A 21,683-nucleotide genomic window follows, 5' to 3' on the forward strand; every position below is an offset into this window, starting at 1 on the left:
TTCCGCATTCCCGGGAAAAGGGCCTCCGCGGGCGGAGGGTTGCGCTATTTTCCCAACCACTGGTCAAGGCCAGTGAATGCATTTTCAAAAGCCGCCTCCTACTAACTGCAACACTAATCTCACACCTCTCAATGCACAACCCCCCAAAATCACTCACCTACCAACAATCTGCACAGATGACGAGGCACATTTCCCATTCCTAGCCTCACCTCACCCCCGTGGAGGAGACGGTGCATGCCATTCTTGGCAGGGGCATGGCTGAGCCCTTGGCCAGCAGCGGGGCTGAAAGGATACAAGATGCTGGTATCCTCGTACGTTATCCTCCTTCTGACATGTATCTCTTGCTTTCCCGCCCTCCCGTCAGCACAACTCCACCCTTGTGTCTTCCTCATTTCACACACCCAAGAAATGCAGCCTGCCCAGCCAATGGGATATATTCCGGATGATTCCATCCTGGATATCCCGGCCACAAAGGAGCTGTCTGGGATGCATCCTTCCGTCTAATTCCTCCTCTTTGGCTTCCTCCTCTCTGCGTCTTCATCTTCTGCATCTGCCTCTTCCCTCTGCGAGCGAATGCTGTAAATGTGAAATGACAGCATAAATGCTGGAAATACTCAGTTGGTCAGGCAGCATGTTGACCTGAGACGTGAACTCTGTTTTTCTCTCCACGGATGTTGCCTGACCTGCTGAGTATTCGCAGCATGTTCTGTCTTCTCAAAGGCCTTCATTTACCATCCGAGCACTTGCAAGCACCCAGCAGCACTGCCTACACACTTAAAAATTTTTTCACATCTATTGCAGCAAGCCACCACTTCAATAAAATTTAAAAAAAAGTCCAAACCCTTACATTCAAACTTACCTGAACGATGTGTGTGTCCCTTTAAGAGCTACAGACATCACCACTGTCAGCTTGCTTGCACACCAGGTTAAGCTGGCGTGCTTAGGACCCAATGCTAGGGTTGAAGTTTGAGTTGGTGACGTTAAGTCAGCATTGCTTGTCAATTGACATCACCATGCCGCCATTTTTTTTCCAGGGCGCTGCCAGTTACCGGCAGCGCAACGGGGGAGAGGAATATGCCAGCTGCCGCGGTACCCACCACCACCGGCCGCCATTTTATCACCATTTCATGGTGCTACAGAGTGTCGGTAAGGAGATGAATTTCTAGCGCACTGTGTTTTATATCAACATGTCAAAAGCCAAAGGAGAGAAAAAAATCAACAAAAATGAGATGTAGCAACTCAGCTTTCTTTACTGTAATGAAAAATAATGCAACTGGAAATGAAAGAATATTATTCAATGAAAATGGAGTGTGACAAAATACTAAGCTAGAAATGGCTGGCGAAGGTCACAAACTTTGGTGGTATGGGTAAGGTGAAGCCTAGAGCAGAAGCACATAAAGCTGCTACTAGGACATTGTCCAACTTCTTCCCAGCACCTCTTCTAAAAATCCATCACAGAAACTTCACGTTAACATGGGACCCAACGACACCCCGACCCTGGAACTGTAACATGCAATCTCAGTCACTTCTGATGGAAGCTGAGTCAAGATGTACGGTTAAGTACAAAATTCTGATCCATAAATCTTCCCCCAATCATCCAATTTTGTAATGACCAGCCCACAAGATCTAATTATTCCAATGCTGGTTTCCAACTCGAGAGAGCAGCGTTGAGGTAATTCCACAATCTGCAGGAAAAGCATCTCAGGAAGTTGCAGGCTCACATACTGTGATTTCCATCCATTAATTTTAATGAACACAAAATCACAGGCTGCACACCTGTGATTTCCTGCAAGTGCTGGCGGATCGCTTAATCAGACCTCGTATATTAAAAGCGCATTAACTATTGTGAGAACAGATGCTTTTTAACTTGAGTTGCAGAATGTGTTCTGGTACAATTTGAAAAATTCTATTTTTTAATTTGGCCACGAGTTTCTGCTTTCGGCGCGATCGGCTGCAGCGAGGCGAGGATAGCCTTGGGGAGCATTCATTATGGACTGGGAGGAGCACGAGTGCTTCCTCCAGCCCCCCCGAGATCTCCCGACATCAACCCCGCTCCCCCCACCCCGGGGTGAGGATCAGACCCCCCTGGGGTCAGGAATCGGACCCCCCGGCATCAGGGATTGGACCCCACCCCGAGATCGGGATCAGGATCGGTCCCCCCTAGGGATTGGACCCCCCTGGGGTTGAGGATCAGATCCTTCCCGGGGTCGGGGATCGGACCCTTGTGGGCTTGTCAGTAATTAAGGACTAATTATTCATGCAAGTACTTGGTCATCTGACCCAAAACCAAATACTAGGCATCAAACATTCCAGGGGTAATTATAATGGGGTAAAAAATGTGACAACTGAAAGCAATGTTTGTAGACAGAAGGTTTGTGCAGAAGATTTTATAATATATTATACAGGAAACTCTTTGGTACTTGGCACCGACGGGACCAGCGTGTACACTACCATAGGCATCGGAAGATAAGGGCCATTATATTTTACATACTTACACCCAGAGCAGTATAATATAAGCCTGCAAAAGTTATACTACGGTAGTGTGTACTGGTCAAGTCCCCATCTTCAGTTCGGTGTTTGTTTGTGATCAGAAACAAATGTGTTGTTCATTGGAAATGGTGCAGAAACATGCAACAAAACGGTTCCCAGAGGGAAAGAGTTATGAAGAAAGAATGGAAGAAGCTCAAATTCTACAGTCCACAGAAAAAGCTGTTAACGAGGAATTTTACTGAAGTGTATAAAATATTAAATGGAACAGTTGAAACAAAGGACATACATGTAAATTAATAAAAGCTAAATTTAAAAGAGATTAAGAACTTCTTTCTTCAAAGGGCAATAAACATTTGGAATAATTTGCCAGGCAGGGTAGTGGAGACAAAAACATTAGGGACAAACAAAATGGGATTGGACGCTTTGATGGGAGAGTGAGAGCACTGGAGAGTGAGGGCACTGGAGAGAGTGAGGGCACTGGAGAGAGTGAGGGCACTGGAGAGAGTGAGGGCACTGGAGAGAGTGAGGGCACTGGAGAGAGTGAGGGCACTGGAGAGAGTGAGGCCACTGGAGAGAGTGAGGCCACTGGAGAGAGTGAGGGCACTGGAGAGTGAGGGCACTGGAGAGTGAGGGCACTGGAGATGAGGGAAATGGAGAGTGAGGGCACTGGAGAGTGAGGGCACTGGAGAGTGAGGGCACTGGAGAGAGTGAGGCCACTGGAGAGAGTGAGGGCACTGGAGAGTGAGGGCACTGGAGAGTGAGGGCACTGGAGAGAGTGAGGGCACTGGAGAGAGTGAGGGCACTGGAGAGAGTGAGGGCACTGGAGAGAGTGAGGGCACGGGAGAGTGAGGGCACTGGAGAGTGAGGGCACTGGAGAGTGAGGGCACTGGAGAGTGAGGGCACTGGAGAGTGAGGGCACTGGAGAGTGAGGGCACTGGAGAGAGTAGGGCACTGGAGAGAGTGAGGGCACTGGAGAGAGTGAGGGCACTGGAGAGAGTGAGGGCACTGGAGAGACTGAGGGCACTGGAGAGACTGAGGGCACTGGAGAGAGTGAGGGCACTGGAGAGTGAGGGCACTGGAGAGAGTGACGGCACTGGAGAGAGTGAGGGCACTGGAGAGTGAGGGCACTGGAGAATGCGGGCACTGGAGAGTGAGGGCACTGGAGAGTGAGGGCACTGGAGAGTGAGGGCACTGGAGGGTGAGGGCACTGGAGGGTGAGGGCACTGGAGAGTGAGGGCACTGGAGAGTGAGGGCACTGGAGAGTGAGGGCACTGGAGAGTGAGGGCACTGGAGAGTGAGGGCACTGGAGAGTGAGGGCACTGGAGAGTGAGGGCACTGGAGAGAGTGAGGGCACTGGAGAGAGTGAGGGCACTGGAGAGAGTGAGGGCACGGGAGAGTGAGGGCACTGGAGAGTGAGGGCACTGGAGAGTGAGGGCACTGGAGAGAGTAGGGCACTGGAGAGAGTGAGGGCACTGGAGAGAGTGAGGGCACTGGAGAGAGTGAGGGCACTGGAGAGACTGAGGGCACTGGAGAGAGTGAGGGCACTGGAGAGAGTGAGGGCACTGGAGAGAGTGAGGGCACTGGAGAGAGTGAGGGCACTGGAGAGTGAGGGCACTGGAGAGAGTGAGGGCACTATAGAGTGAGGGCACTGGAGAGAGTGACGGCACTGGAGAGAGTGAGGGCACTGGAGAGTGAGGGCACTGGAGAGTGAGGGCACTGGAGCGTGAGGGCACTGGAGCGTGAGGGCACTGGAGCGTGAGGGCACTGGAGAGTGAGGGCACTGGAGGGTGAGGGCACTGGAGGGTGAGGGCACTGGAGGGTGAGGGCACTGGAGAGTGAGGGCACTGGAGAGTGAGGGCACTGGAGAGTGAGGGCACTGGAGAGTGAGGGCACTGGAGAGAGTGAGGGCACTGGAGAGAGTGAGGGCACTGGAGAGAGCGAGGGCACTGGAGAGAGCGAGGGCACTGGAGAATGCGGGCACTGGAGAGCGAGGGCACTGGAGAGCGAGGGCACTGGAGAGCGAGGACACTGGAGAGAGCGAGGGCACTGGAGAGAGCGAGGGCACTGGAGAGAGCGAGGGCACTGGAGAGAGCGAGGGCACTGGAGAATGCGGGCACTGGAGAGCGAGGGCACTGGAGAGCGAGGACACTGGAGAGAGCGAGGGCACTGGAGAGAGCGAGGGCACTGGAGAGAGCGAGGGCACTGGAGAGAGCGAGGGCACTGGAGAGAGCGAGGGCACTGGAGAGAGCGAGGGCACTGGAGAGAGCGAGGGCACTGGAGAGAGCGAGGGCACTGGAGAGAGCGAGGGCACTGGAGAGAGCGAGGGCACTGAAGAGAGCGAGGGCACTGGAGAGAGCGAGGGCACTGGAGAGAGCGAGGGCACTGGAGCGTGAGGGCACTGGAGCGTGAGGGCACTGGAGCGTGAGGGCACTGGAGAGTGAGGGCACTGGAGAGTGAGGGCACTGGAGAGAGTGAGGGCACTGGAGAGTGAGGGCACTGGAGAGAGTGAGGGCACTGGAGAGTGAGGGCACTGGAGAGAGTGAGGGCACTGGAGAGTGAGGGCACTGGAGAGAGTGAGGGCACTGGAGAGAGTGAGGGCACTGGAGAGAGTGAGGGCGCTGGAGAGTGAGGGCGCTGGAGAGAGCGAGGGCGCTGGAGAGAGCGAGGGCGCTGGAGAGAGCGAGGGCGCTGGAGAGAGCGAGGGCGCTGGAGAGAGCGAGGGCGCTGGAGAGAGCGAGGGCGCTGGAGAGAGCGAGGGCGCTGGAGAGAGCGAGGGCGCTGGAGAGAGCGAGGGCGCTGGAGAGAGCGAGGGCGCTGGAGAGAGCGAGGGCACTGGAGAGAGCGAGGGCACTGGAGAGAGCGAGGGCACTGGAGAGACTGAGGGCACTGGAGAGAGTGAGGGCACTGGAGAGAGTGAGGGCACTGGAGAGTGAGGGCACTGGAGAGTGAGGGCACTGGAGAGTGAGGGCACTGGAGAGTGAGGGCACTGGAGAGAGTGAGGGCACTATAGAGTGAGGGCACTGGAGAGAGTGACGGCACTGGAGAGAGTGAGGGCACTGGAGAGTGAGGGCACTGGAGAATGCGGGCACTGGAGAGTGAGGGCACTGGAGAGTGAGGGCACTGGAGAGTGAGGGCACTGGAGAGTGAGGGCACTGGAGAGAGTGAGGACACTGGAGAGAGTGAGGGCACTGGAGAGAGTGAGGGCACTGGAGGGTGAGGGCACTGGAGAGTGAGGGCACTGGAGAGTGAGGGCACTGGAGAGTGAGGGCACTGGAGAGTGAGGGCACTGGAGAGAGCGAGGGCACTGGAGAGAGCGAGGGCACTGGAGAGAGCGAGGGCACTGGAGCGTGAGGGCACTGGAGCGTGAGGGCACTGGAGAGTGAGGGCACTGGAGAGTGAGGGCACTGGAGAGTGAGGGCACTGGAGAGAGTGAGGGCACTGGAGAGAGTGAGGGCACTGGAGAGTGAGGGCACTGGAGAGTGAGGGCACTGGAGAGAGTGAGGGCACTGGAGAGTGAGGGCACTGGAGAGAGTGAGGGCACTGGAGAGTGAGGGCACTGGAGAGTGAGGGCACTGGAGAGTGAGGGCACTGGAGAGAGTGAGGGCACTGGAGAGAGTGAGGGCACTGGAGAGAGTGAGGGCACTGGAGAGTGAGGGCACTGGAGAGTGAGGGCACTGGAGAGAGTGAGGGCACTGGAGAGAGTGAGGGCACTGGAGAGCGAGGGCACTGGAGAGCGAGGGCACTGGAGAGCGAGGGCACTGGAGAGCGAGGGCACTGGAGAGCGAGGGCACTGGAGAGAGCGAGGGCACTGGAGAGAGCGAGGGCACTGGAGAGAGCGAGGGCACTGGAGAGAGCGAGGGCACTGGAGAGTGAGGGCACTGGAGAGAGTGAGGGCACTGGAGAGAGTGAGGGCACTGGAGAGTGAGGGCACTGGAGATGAGGGCACTGGAGATGAGGGCACTGGAGATGAGGGCACTGGAGATGAGGGCACTGGAGATGAGGGCACTGGAGAGAGTGAGGGCACTGGAGAGAGTGAGGGCACTGGAGAGAGTGAGGGCACTGGAGAGAGTGAGGGCACTGGAGGGTGAGGGCACTGGAGGGTGAGGGCACTGGAGGGTGAGGGCACTGGAGGGTGAGGGCACTGGAGAGTGAGGGCACTGGAGAGTGAGGGCACTGGTAAGATGAGCTTCAGTGGATTAAATGGCTTTTACTCGTCCTTGACTTTTCTTAGGTTCTGTGTTTCCGATTGGTTTACCGTACGCTTTTGTTCATTGCAACACTTCTGTAACTGATCTGAGACAACTGCTCTTGCAGAAAATAGATTTTTTAAAATGAATTCCAATTCTACCCAACAAGATGCTATTGATGTTGCAGTGTCCTATCTAAATAAGCTCTCATGATTATTGATGCTCTTTGTACCTGGAATAACATTTACAATCTACAGTATTGTTCACTGTAACTCCTAGACTGTGTCTCCGCTCATCTTTTTGGGGATTGGATCTCACATGTTTGAAAGCTGAGTCAAATCATTTCCTTCAGCAGCGCTGATGTGGAGAAGGCCAACTGGAGAACAAAGGCAGAGTCAAACCATCAGCTTTGTTTCTTAAATAAAGGTGGAAGTTTTTAGTGTCAGGGTAAAGAAACTTGTTTTTGATTCCAAGGAGAAATCAATCAAGGAGAAATCAATGGAGCCTGCCAACCTTCAAATTGTTGTAAATTGGAATTGTTAACAATGAATGGCTGAATTCACTGAAGTTCAGCCTCAGTGATCAATGATGCTATTTAGTTTATACGTGCATTGTGCACAAATGGACAACATTGCCGGAGGTGCAAAGAACTGTTTTCTTTAAATAGAAAAGGCAAATATCTACCTTTGAAACAAATTATGCTGGATTCCAACTGTTCCCCTTTTAAATTCGAAGAAATTATGGAAGGAAGGTTTTTTAATAAGCTTACATCTCTCGCATGCTATTGTTATTCGCTGTCCAAAGAGTTACCACTTTTTTTAATGTTAATTTTGATGAGCATTGAAAAAAATACTTCCCGAATATATCTGGGGCTAGAAATTTGTACCGGACGGTGGCGCAAAACGTGCGGTAATGGAGCGGCCGCCCGTTATACACAGCACCTGATAGTCAGTTCTATTGACCGCCTATAATGGGCGGCCGATCTGATACCGGCCATTTCGTGCCACCGCCCGAGACAAATTTCTAAGCCCTAATCTTTTTCAAAACTACTCTCTGGCTGGTTAGTAGGATTTCTTTTAGTTACAGAAATTGGAAGTGAAAGAAATTAGGGGGAAACATTGAGTCGTGCCCCCTTTGGGGTGATAACTTCACCGGGGCGCTACTTTTAGCGCCCTGAAAAAATTAGCGCCCTCGCGGCCAACATTCATCGGTAGCGCCCCAAGAGGGAAGCGGGGTGCTACTGGAAGCGCCCCCACTCCCTTTTGGGGCGCTGCGAGGGAATATCATGGCACGTGCCGTGGTACTGCAGGCCTTCCTCCCCTTTTTAAAGGGGAGGGGCCTTGCACAGCGCGACCCGGGGCCCAGCTTGGGTCCCCGGGATCAAAGTGCCGGCAAAAGAGCCCAGCACTCAAGAGGTTGGGGGAGGGGGCGGGTGGGGGGCTCAGGAGGCCAGGGACGGCAACGGAGGCAGATGCTGGCAGGCGGCCAACAACAAAAATGGTCGCCCAGCACCTCGCCTTTAATTAGCGCTGCCCCGGCCGCAGGTAGGCCCCCCTAACCCTGTCGGACATAGCGTCCGGCGGTAAGTCAGGGGGCGCTACGGAAGATTGCGACTGGGGCGCTGACATCATCGCTGGTGGTGCAGTGCCGCGGGGCGCTAACGGTTACCGCCGCCGCTAACCTCCCGTTGAATTTCACGGAAGGCGTTGGCGGTGCTGCGCCCAGGTGTTAGTTGCTTTGCGCCCTGTTAGCGCCCTCTTACGGCGCTAACGGGAGGCGCAAAGCAACCGAATTTCTCCCCCTTAGTTCTTAAATGGGGCCACATACACTTTTATTGCTGAATGTACATGAGGAGGAGGTATTTAGGGAGAAAGGATGGTAATGGAAAATAAAAACAGAAAATCCTGTGAATATATAGCATGTAACTCTGTATTTGTAAAGAGGAAAGAGGTTGTGAGACTCCAGGTGTTACTATCGGACGAAAGGCTGAGAGTTGAAGGGTACACACCTGAAAAGTCTAAACGTGCCTTTTCTCTTTACCGATACTGACTGGCCTACTGTGTGCTCTCACCATTTTCTGTTTTTATTTCAGCTATTCAACATTTGTAGTTTTTTCATTTTCTTTCACTGCATTGAAAATTAAATATGTTGGACCAATCTGACGGATGGAAGCGACAATCCTATTTTCTTAAGGAAGTTGGTACATAAAGAGAGGGTAGTTTAAGTGGGGGGTGGGGGGGGGGGTGGCGTGCTTCCACTGGGATTCTCCTGCTTGTCAACCAGAACTTTGGCGGAGGAGCTGTGGAAACCCCAGATTAATGGCGCAAGCACCATTTAGGCCATTTTCCTGGAGTCTCTGTGTCTCTTCCGAATTTACAACGGATGGACGGGAGAATCTCTGCGGAAATTCATCCCCAGTATGTCAATTCATAAAGAAAGACTTGAAAGACTTGCATTTTGCTTAGCGCCTTTCACGACCACCAGACGTCCCAGAGTGCTTTATAGCCACTGAAGTAATTTTGAAGTGTAGTCACTGTTGTAAATTGGGACACGCAGCAGCCAATTTGCGCACAGCAAGCTCCCACAAACAGGCTCCCACAAACAGCAATGTGATCATGACCAGATAATCTGTTTTTGTTATGTTGAGTGAGGGATAAATATTGGCCAGGACATTATGGGCAACCATAGTCTCCTGAAGCTTGCTTGATTGCATTAGGGAGTTCAGGGAGGAATTTCCCAGTGTGTTTCTTGAAGTTGGTCACAATGTTTTTTGCACTGGCTTTTTGACTCCCCAGGAGTTAGCTTTTTCTATTAAGGGGGCGGAGGCACCATCTGATAGATAGGATGAGCATTGGTGGGCCGAATGCACTTCTCTCATCTTTCTTTTTGTATGTTCATATGTTATTATAGACTCCGAGGTGCAGAATGCTGGGATCACTTGCCTTGCTAGCTAATCACTTAGAATTTTTTGACAAGAAGAATTTTTCAGTAATAAATGAAGAATGATAGTGCTGTAGAATTCTAATAATCTTAAATAATTTAAGAGAAGCTTCATTCTGGTCCATTTCTAGGTGATTAATCATGATTATTAGGCTTTATGCTATTTTATAGGGTCTTTATATAATGATATACATTCATCGTAACATCTTGAAGCACTTGCTCTGCTCTCACGTTCAAGCAAGGAAAACACAAGAGAATAAATTCATTGCACATTTCCCATTGTATAAACTGTTCTGTACTGCCCAGAGAAGCTCCAGTATAGTCAAAGGGATGGATGAAACTCAAGATAAAACCCTGGTAATAAAGATTATTTTGTCAGTTCCCATGAATGTGTACTAATGAGCTTTTATTATGTTATAAATACAGATCTTTAAGTTATTTTGCTACACTTATTCAAAAGCACTGCTATCCTAACCATGTGATTGGTTGTAGGTCAATATACTGATCAGCTTAATGGGTGATTGCCTGATCAACCCGAAGCAGGCCAGGTGCTTAATGAGAGTCGCTAAGATTTCCTTTGAACATGATTTTGGACAACATAATGTGGACAAGCCTCCGGAAAGATCCCTGGAAGCATCGGAGCAGTTAATCAATCAATGCAATCTGGCTTCAGAAGAACACGCATCCTCAGTGATAACAAGCAAGGAAAGGAAGTTTGAGTCATCCACTGTCCAAGTGGCAGAAAAATGGACAACTCCTTTCATTGCCTACTTCAAGGAAATTGGTTATTTTAAGCATCAAGTACGGATGGATGATATTCTTACAGAATAACACCAAAACATTCACTTAGTAATCTTTTTGATATTGTTGTATGCTAATATCTCAGTACCATTACAAAGACCTGCCGATTGCCAACAAATGAAAACATCTCACTTCATATCCAGACTAACAATTCTTTCATGCCCTAGTACAGACTACTGAACAGAGCCTACTTGAATAAAAAATATATAAAAATCACAAAGTAGTTGGTCAGTGTCATGTCTAGTTAAAAAATTACCTAACAACTCAAATTACTTCTGAATGAATTCTTCAAAATATGCATATGAACAAAGAGCTAACAAAACATTTAACAAATGCTATTAATGGATATAGTTAGTCTATGGAGTGTTTAATATGAAGAATGGAAAGATTCTGTAGAATATTGTTGTAACGATACCTCAAAATATGACTCTTTGAACATTAATATATACAGAAAGAAAACGCTTTACTTCAGTTACGTGGATAGACTAGGAAAAGTGAGTATAGGAAAGAATAAAGTAAGGGAGGACACTGACGGCAAGGGAGCAAACAGAGTTATAGAACCGGAGTCTAACAAAATGGTTAAACATAAAGAGAGAGGAAATCCTATTAAAAATGAGTTAAACTGTCTGTACAGCAATGCACAGTGTCCGTAATAAAACAGGGGAGCTGGAGGCAATCATGCATTGGGAGGAACCAGACATAATAGAGATTACTGAGACATGGCTACAGAAAAATCAGGACTGGGAATTAAACATTGCAGGGTATAACATATTTAGAAAAGATAAGAGGGAAAAGGGGAGGTGGAGTAGCTGTACTTATTAGGGATAACGTAATGGCAGTAGAAAAAAGGGATGTAGATATCAGCAAGACAAAAATAGAATCCATATGGATAGAGATAAAAGATAATAAAGGATCAATCACACTAATAGGCATAGTCTACAGACCACCTAATAGTGGAAGGGAGGTGGAGGAAGAAATATACAGACAAATTAGAGAAATTAGTAAAATACATAAAATAATAATCATGGGAGATTTCAACTACCCCAATATTAATTGGACAGAAAAGGTAGGTAAAGGGGATAAGGGAATAGAGTTCCTACAATGTCTACAGGACTCCTTTCCAACCTAATATGTAAAAAGCCCAACAAGGGGGAGATTAGTTATTGGATCTAGTTATGGGGAATGAGCCATAGCAGAGAACAGAAGTAAAAGTAGGGGAACATATAGGCAATAGTGACCATAATATAATATACTTTAAGATGATAATAGAAAAGGGCACAAGTATTGTCATGAATCTTATCATGACTCATGAAGTAACACTGGGCGGCCAGCTGGTGGCGCTGTCCAAGGAGTATAATTACTCGGGCATGGGCCCAGCTTGCTCAGGATGTTCCTGTAACCAGGAACTAGTGATGTAACTAGAAATCTCATGGTTGTGAAACAGTTGATTAAAGCCTTGTTTTATACTCAAACCAAGCACTCAGTAGTTATTTTTACATCAATTTAATCAACTGTGTATCGGCTCCACGCTCTGAGTGATTTCGGGAACAGCCAGCTACGACTTCAACTGTAGAAGGAACTCCGATGTAGTAATCAATCCATCATGGACAAACTACTCAGACCCGCCTGTCTCGACCTGGACCCGAATTCACCTACAACTGCTAAGGTATGGAAACACTGGTATTGTACCTTCAGCAACTTCCTCAGGGTGTGTGGTGAAAATGTTCCTGATAAATTAGAGATACTTGCCAATTATGTATCTCATGTGTTTGACTATATCGAAGACTGTGTAGACTATGACTCCGCTATCCTAATATTACAGCAATTATATGTTAAGGCCCCAAACAAAATTTTGCTCGGCATCTACTGGCCACAACTCGACAACAACCCGGGGAATCACTTGACGAATTCCTTCAAAAACTTCGCAGGCTCAGCAAGGATTGTAATCTTAAAGCTGTCATAGCTGAGCAGTACCAAGAGGAGTTAATTCGTGATTCCTTTATTAATGGGATTGCGTCTCCCTTCATACGCCAGCGTCTGTTGGAGAATAAAACCCTTGAGTTACAGGCTGCCTATAACCAGGCATGTTCCCTGGACTTAGCAAAGAGGAATGCAGATACCTATCTTTTACCACATGCACGGGCTGCTGCTATCACTTTTAATGACTCCTTCGATAGGTCTTGGGCGGAAGCCCTCACTGATGATGACTCTAACCTAGCCGATGACAACCCTGCCCTAGAAGCCTTCACTGATGATGTCACTGCCCTAGCGGCATCTTGGCAATTAGGAATGAAGTGTTTCTTCTGTGGAGGTGCATTCCACTATAGGAAATCTTGTCTTGCTCGTAACGCAGTCTGCAATCATTGCAGTAAGAAAGGCCACTTTTTTAAGGTATACTGGTCGAGAGCCCCTGTTAGTTTTGCAGCTACTATCTATAAAACTGCTCCTCCCCCAAGAGCCACTACTAAGGTTACAGCTGCAAACTATAAAATGCTCCTCCCCCAAGAACCACTACTAAGGTTACAGCTGTCAAGGGTAAAACGGCTCCTCCTCCTATCACAGCTGTTTTTCCCCCACAGTCTGTCCCATGCAGCCACAAAGTTTTCGGTAAATGGACACATTTTGAGTGCACTAATCGACTCATGCAGCTCTGACAGCTTCATTAGTGAGCAGGCTGTCAGTAAGTTAAAACTGCGTATTTACCCCTCGGACAGGGAAATTGCAATGGCTCTGACGACACTGACCACCAACTCATCCGGCTTTTGTCTTGTCGACCTTATTCTCAATGGCCGCACTTATTTCTCCACCCGGCTCGGGGTGCTCAAAAACCTATGCAGTGATGTGCTCCTGGGACAGGATTTCCAGAAACAACACAAAAGACTCACTTTCGAGTTTGGAGGGTCAAAGCCGGAGCTTACTATTTCCAAAGTACCATTTTGTGCGCTTTCGGCGGCTTCGCTCGACAGGCCCTCCTTGTTTTCCAATATATTCCCCCGATGTAAGCCCATAGTCACTAAATCACGACGTTTCAGCCAAGATGATCGATCCTTTATCGAGGCAGAAATCTCTCGCCTTCTAGCTGATGGTATCATTGAGCCATGTTCATCTTCCTGGCGGGCTCAAGTCGTCATTGTTAAAAATCCTCTGAAGCAACACAAGAAACGTCTTTGCATCGATTACTCGCAAACTATTAACCAGTATACCGACCTGGATGCCTACCCACTACCACGCATCAATGACATGGTCAATAACCTTGTCAACTACAAGGTATTTTCAACTTTAGATTTAAAGAGCGCATACCATCAAGTACCTTTAAAGGACTCTGACAAAAAGTATACGGCCTTTGAGGCCAATGGTCGGCTTTATCAGTTTTGTCGCCTTCCATTTGGGGTCACCAATGGGGTGGCCGTCTTTCAACGGGCAATGGATAGCCTAGTCAAACAGGAGAACTTAACGGACACTTTTCCACATCTGGATAATATCACCATTGCTAGTCATGACCAGAAGGAGCATGATGCCAACTCCAGAAATTTTTTAATGTTCTCCGTCAAATGAGCCCAAATCTGTGAAATCAGTACCATCAGTCAACATCCTTGGCTATTGGGTGGGCAAGTGTCATCAAACCGGATCTGGAGCAACTTCGTCCGCTTCAGGAGCTCCCTCCCCCTATGGATCTCGGCTCTCTTTGTTGGGCACTCGGCATGTTCGCCTATTATGCGAAGTGGACACCCCACTTCTCCGACAAGATCCAGCCCCTGCTTCACGTGAAGTCATTTCCGTTGGAGGCAACGGCTATTTCAGCTTTCAACCTCCTCAAGCGACAACTGGAAAAAGCCATGCTTCGTTCCATCGACGAAAATCTTCCTTTCGTGGTCGAGTGCGATGCATCGGATGTGGCGATCTCGGCTACCTTGAATCAAGGTGGTCGACCCGTTGCATTTCTGTCCAGATCTTTGCAGGGTAGCGAGCTCCATTATCCTCCTGTCGAGAAGGAGGCTACGGCTATCATCGAAGCAGTACGTAAATGGAGTCATTTTCTCGCTCGTCGCCATTTTACGCTTATAACCGATCAATGCTCCATGGCCTTTATGCTGGATAACCGGAAACGCACTAAGATCAAGAATAACAAAATACAACTCTGGAGGATGGAATTGGCCGCCTTTGGCTACACCATACATTATCGACCCGGCAAAGAGAATGCGGCCCCAGATACCCTCACGCGTGCATTCTGCTCTTCTATGTCAACTTCGACTCTAGCGGATCTTCATACTGACTTATGCCATCCTGGCGTTACCCATATGTTGCACTTTGTGCGATCTAAAAATCTCCCATTTTCTACAAAAGATGTGAAAAGAACTTGCTCCACTTGTAGAATCTGTGCGGAATTAAAACCGCAATTCTTTCATCCATCGGATGCCTCGCTCATACACGCTATGCAGCGACTCAGCATTGACTTTAAAGGGCCATTGCCTTCCTCAACGCGAAAAACCTACTTATTTACTATGGTGGACGAGTATTCACGCTTTCCCTTTGCTTTCCCCTGTCCCAATATGCTTACTTCCATAGTGATCAAATGCCTCGATCAAGTCTTTTCACTTTGCGGTACGGCCAACTTAATCCACTCTGATCGGGGTCCCTCCTTCATGTCAAGCAAACTCAAAAGTTATCTTTCCCAATGGGGAATCACCACAAGTAAAATGACATCGTATCATCCCATCGGTAACGGACAGGTTGAGAGATACAACGCTATCATTTGGAACGCTGTTCGTCTTGCACTGAGGTCATGCAACCTACCAGACCAGCAGTGGGAAACTATGCTCCCTGACGAGTTGCATTCCATCAGGTCTCTTCTTTCTACGTCCACCAATGTCACTCCTCACGAGCGATTCTTCAGGTTCCAGCGTCGCTCCACTCATGGGACATCCCTACAGTCATGGTTGGCAGCTCCTGGCCCCATGCTGCTCCGAAGATTCGTCTGATCTTCTAAAAATGATCCCCACGTCGACGAGGTGGAACTAACGGACGTTAATCCCACATACGCGCACGTGCGGTACCCTGATGGCCGGGAGTCCAACGTTTCACTGAGAGATCTGGCTCCCTGTCCAACCAGTCCCACGGACCCAACTGGTAGAGGAACCCGTGGTAATGATGCCGACGCTCTTTGCTCCTTTGAGGGTGACGCCCTACCTGGGACATCAAGGGATCTGCTGGCTACTCCACCGGATCAACTCGGGGAGCCAAGCGCTTCCCAGGGGATGGCCACCCAAAGCCAGGACACCGGTCAATCCCTGGCTATCAAACAAGATGATGCCAGCTCTGTGCTTGTGGGGACCCGCACCTGGAGTCACGATCTCCCCAGTCTTCCGCAGGTCGGTCAAGGTGACACGGGTTCTGTCGATCTACCAATACGGACCAAGCGACCCAGGGACCAAGACACGGTCTGAGGAGATGTGCCTTCCAGCCACAAGCGAAGATCTAAAAGACTGCGGCTATTCGTGGTCCGCCTAATCCACTAAAAGGAAGTCGTCGGACTTCCAAAACTTTCAGGCGGGAAGAATGTCATGAATCTTCTCATGACTCATGAAGTAACACTGGGCGGCCAGCTGGTGGCGCCGTCCAAGGAGTATAAATACTCGGGCATGGGCCCAGCTTGCTCAGGATGTTTCTGTAACCAGGAACTAGTGATGTAACTAGAAATCTCATGGTTTTGAAACAGTTGATTAAAGTCTTGTTTTATACTCAAACCAAGTGCTCAGTAGTCTTTTTACATCAAGTATGACAAAAAACAGGTTAATAGATTGGAGAAAAGCTGATTTTGAGGGGCTGAGAATAGAACTTGGGAAGGTAAAATGGGCAACAATATTGGCAAACACCGATGTAGAGCGACAATGGGAAACATTTAAAACGGTGTTCAACAGTATGCAGGAAAAATATATTCCGCTAAAAGGAAAGAACAAACTAAACACTAATAAGACACCATGGATGAATAAAGACATAAGGGAACAATTGAGGGTATGGAAAGTACATTAAGTACATAGACAGTAGAGGAGTGCATGATAAGAGAGAATATGGAGGGATTAGGAGAGAAGTCAAAAAAAAATTAGGAAGGCAAAGACGAACTATGAAATTAAATTACCAAGGCACATAAAACAAAATAGTAAAATATTTTACAGGCACATCAATAAAAAAGGAAGGTTGGAATGGGAATAGGGTCATTAAGGGGTAAAGACAGTACCACAGGTAATGATAGGGAGATGGCAGAAATATTAAATCATGATTTTGCTTCGGTATTTACCAGGGAGATAGAACAGCGTTAGAAACTAGGGGTGCCTAAAAATGTATACGGCTACGTGAATAATACTGGGTTTAAATGATTGTATGTTTCTGCTCGAGACAAGTAAGGGGTTAATATATTCCACCAGGGGCCCACAGGATGGCTTTACCTTTATATTTGTTGGTTGTAAGTTAGGGTTTTGACTTTGTTAATGTATCTTTAATTTGGCCAGTGAAGGCCCAACCTATGTTTCTTCCATTATTACTAATAACCATATTATAATCTGTACAGCTAGAATTTGGAGTTTGTTTAGCAGAACTGCTTGTGAAGATAATTAAAAGTTAATTAGTATAGAAAGACATAGAATAAAATTAATTTAGGGGAGTTAAGGTATCCATCTCAGGAAGGAACAGTCTGTTGGATTAAAGGGAGATAGTTTAGATTGAAGGGGTACAAGGCCAGGCCTAGTACCAATTGTAACAGGGAGGATAGGGACCAGATAGGGCAAATTCTAATGGAGGAGTCTTCAAAATGAAAAGATAAATTGGATGAGGTCATGAGACACCTGTAGGGGAGGGCTTTCATCCAAGAATTGAGTCTCTCTCTCTCTCTCTCTCTCTTCCCTTCTCCCCCCCCCCCCCGAGGGTCGTATGTTTTTGCTGTATAACTAGTGTGTTATATTCCGTCCTAAACTCCGATTAAACACAATATACCCACCATATTGGTTTGCACTCGATCCTGTTTACCAGAGATACACGAATCTCTACAACAGGTGGACATGACATTGGATGATGAGATAAGTGCATTTAAAATTAAAAAAGTGGATATATTAAATAAATTAATCAAACTCAAAGAGGATAAAAAAAACCCTGGTCTGGATGGATTGCATCACCGCATTTTAAAAGAATCTAGGGAAGAGATAGTAGAGGCATTACTACACATATTTAATAATTCATTAGAAAAAGGTGTAGTGCCAGAGGACTGGCGGATAGCTAATGTATTACCGATATTTAAGAAGGGAGATAGAACATGTCCAGGGAATTATAGACCAGTCAGCTTAACATCGGTGGTAGAAAAAATAATGGAATCCCTACTAAAGGAGAGAATAGAAGAACATCTAGAAACGAAAAGTATAATAATGAATAGTCAGCATGGATTTCAAAAAGGGAAAATCTTGCTTGACCAACCTTATTGAATTTTTTGAAGAGGTAACAGAGAGAGTAGACAAGGGTAATGCAGTAGATGTAATTTATCTAGATTTTCAAAAAGCCTTTGATAAGGTACCCCATAATAGACTAATGAATAAGGTCAGAGAATGTGGAGTCAGGGGACAAGTAACAGAATGGATTGCTAGCTGGCTTCAAGACAGAAAGCAGAGAGTGGGAGTAAAGAGTAGCTATTCACAGTGGCAGAAGATGGGTAGTGGTGTTCCACAAGGATCAGTGCTGGGACCACTGCTGTTCACAATTTACATTAATGATTTAGACTTTGGAATCAAAAACACAATTTCTAAATTTGCAGAATATACCAAATAGTCAATGCTGAGGAGGACTGCAACAAATTACAGGAGGACATTAATAAACTTGCAGAATGGGCAAATAATTGGCAAATGAAGTTCAACACAGATAAATGTGAGGTATTACATTTTGGTAGGAAGAATAGGGAGGTCACTTATTACTTGGAGGGTGCGAGTCTGGGTGGGGTAGAGGAACAAAGGGATCTCGAAGTACAAATACACAAATCACTAAAAGTTGCGACACAGGTTAGCAAGGCCATAAAAAAGGCAAACCAAGCACTAGGGTTTATTTCTAGAGGGATAGAATTGAAAAGTAGGTGAGACAACAAAAGTAGAGAGTAACCAGCTAGAAAGAAGAAAAATACAAGAGACTTAACCAAAGAGGAAGAAGAAAATTGATTAATGCTTATTACATTTATTAGTCACAAAATATTTATTATATAGATTATATTATAGAAGGCATTTAATAAGGTGCCACACAAGAGGTTATTAAACAAAATTAGGGCTCATGGAATTGGAGGTAATATACTAGCATGGATTGAGGATTGGTTAATGGACAGAAAACAGAGTAGGAATAAACGGGTCAATTTTGGGTTGGCAGGTTGTAACTGGTGAGGTACTTCAAGGATCAGTGCTTGGGCCTCAGCTATTCACAATCTATATCAATGATTTGGATGAGGGGACCAAATGTAATATATCCAAGTTTGCTGATGATACAAAGCTGGGTGGGAATGTAAGTTGTGAGGCGCACTTGGAGTACTGCGTACAGTTCTGGTTGCCATATTATAAAAAAGATATAGAGGCACTGGAGAGGGTGCAGAGAAGATTTACAAGGATGACACCAGAAATACGAGGGTATACACATCAGGAAAGGATGAACAGGCTGGGTCTCTTTTGTCTTGAAAAAATGCCGAGGGGTGACCTAATAGAGGTCTTTAAAATTATGAAAGGTTTTGCGAGAGTGGATACAGAGAGAATGTTTCCACTTGTGGAGAAGAGCATAACTAGAGGCCATCAATATAAGATAGTCACCAAGAAATCCAATAGGAAATTCAGAAGAAACGTCTTTACCCAAAGAGTGGTGAGAATGTGGAACTCGCTACCACAGGGAATGGTTGAAGCGAATAGTATAAATGCATTTAAGGGGAGGCTGGACAAGCAAATGAGGGAGAAGGGAATAGAGGGTTACGCTGATAGATTTAGATGAGGAAAGATGGGAGGAGGCTTGAGTGGAGCATAAACGCCGGCATGGACTGGTTGGGACGCATGGCCTGTTTCTGTGCCGTATATCCTATGTAATCCTATGTAGAGAAGCTGGGGTTGTTCTCCTTAGAGCAGAGAAGGTTGAGAGGAAATTTGATAGAGGTGTTCAAAATCATGAGGGGTCTAGACAGTAGATAGCGAGAAACTGTTCCCATCGGCGGAAGGCTGGAAAACCAAAGGACACAGATTTAAGGTGATGGCAGAAGAACCAAAGGCGACATGAGGAAATACTTTTTTACGCAGTGAGTGGTTAGGAGCTGGAATGCACTGCCTGAGAGGGTGGCAGAGGCAGACTCAATCGTGACGTTCAAAAGGAAATTGGATAAGTACCTGAAGGAAAAAAATTTGCAGGGCTACGGGGAAAGGGCGGGAGAGTGGGACTAGCTGAAGTGCTCTTGCAGAGAGCTGGCACGGGCTCGACGGGCCAAATGGCCTCCTTCTGTGCTGTAACCATTGTATGATTTTCATGACCTTAGGATGCCCCAAATGCTTTACAGCCAATTAAGTACTTTTGAAATTTAGTCACTGTTGTAATGTCAGAAACTCAGCAGCCAATGTCCACACCAATATGGTCCCCTCTCTTCATTCCCCTGCTCATTATTGTTACTTTCACAGATGCCAACACTCTCAGCACTTTGCTTCTCTTTCTCACCGTCTTTATAATTCTCTTGTGCCCAAACTCAAAACCCAGACTTGCTCAAAGTTGTTACAGGCTTTTGTGTTTAACATTCCTGTCCTGTGTTTCACATCTTCTTGTTTCCAACACTTCTAGATTTTGTAATTTTCCACATTTAGTAAAATGTCTCAATTCTTTGATTTGCTCCTTTGCTAAACATGACCTTGGAATAAACGCTGTTATGTTCAATGTAGTTATGATCCTTTCCTCCTTAATTTCTGCAGATAGCCAATGATTGCTTCAAAGCAATTTGGCTGTATGATGTCTTCCTCTTGCCTGTCGCACAGCTAGCCTTCACTTGACCTGCATCTGTGAATTATGTGTAGGATGCTGCCTATGTACAGAGAGTTCCTACTTTGATACAATAATTTTTTTGAACAGATAAAAGCTTTTAGAAAGGAAGAAGAATTAGCATTTTTATATAATACCTTTCATGACCTCAGGACGTCCCAAAGCACATTACATCCAATTAAGAACTTTTGAAGTGCAGTCACTGTTTTAATGTAGGGTAACATTAATCCTAATAATTCCACGCATTTTTGTCAGATCAATTCTACCTACCTGTTTTGCCTCTCCAGAAATGCATCTAATGGCCTTTTGAACCTATTTACACCATCCACTTCAATTACCTTATTCCAGGTAACTTATCCCACAACTCTTATTACCGGTTTGATAGGAAAAGTCTTGCTTGACCTCGTTCCTTAATTCTAATTTGCTAATATTTAGACTTGTTTCCCATGGTATTGGAAACCTTTGCCATAGTGAACAAGATGCCTCCATTTCCCTTCAGGGCTGTCTGTCCAGTGTAGGATTCGCAAAATTTCCACATTTCCCCAAGGTTATTAATAAAAGGGACCCTATGGACAATTTAAAAAGGGTACCCAAAGATGGCGTCTGCACCTTGTGACCAAAAGCCTGTAAGATTTTAAAAGCCTGAACTCTGCAGCACAGAACAAGCAGCTTTGGGAAATCAAAACTTAAAATGCATTTCTGTGAAAGGGACTTTTATGTTTGAAGGGCCAGACAGCTAAGCAAACATTTGAATATGCATTTTCGTCAAATTGGAACAGATCAACCTAGTTAGGCCTAAACATGAGGCCATTAGTTTGTCCGCATAAATAAGCGGAAACAGCTTAAGGAAGCCATCGAGGCTGGACGGGCCGATTAAAATGCATTAATGACAATACAGCCCGGACATCAGGTGCGATAAACGGCCATCTAAAACTAGTTATTTTAGATTGGTGCAATCATTTAAAACAGCCCGCCATAATTGAAAGAATGGACTAACCTGATTTGGCGTGCAGATAAGGGGCCATTGAAAGGAGTATAACTGTAGGCCCTTAGTAGTAATCGCTCTCTGGTCGCTCTTGTCTTGTCGGGCCTTGGGCTACCGCCGTTCGCACTTGAGCCCCGGCCTCATGGTGGGTTCTCTTCTCGCTCCCCGCATTAAGTTGCAACCAAGGACATCCATACCAACAGCAGGGGAGGGGAACGAGACCTGAGTCCAAAGTCACCCAGGACACCCGGGCCACGAGA

Source organism: Somniosus microcephalus, chromosome 26 (genome assembly GCF_052327205.1).
Source record: "Somniosus microcephalus isolate GS21.2 chromosome 26, FLI_Smic_1.0, whole genome shotgun sequence".
Taxonomy (NCBI): domain Eukaryota; kingdom Metazoa; phylum Chordata; class Chondrichthyes; order Squaliformes; family Somniosidae; genus Somniosus; species Somniosus microcephalus.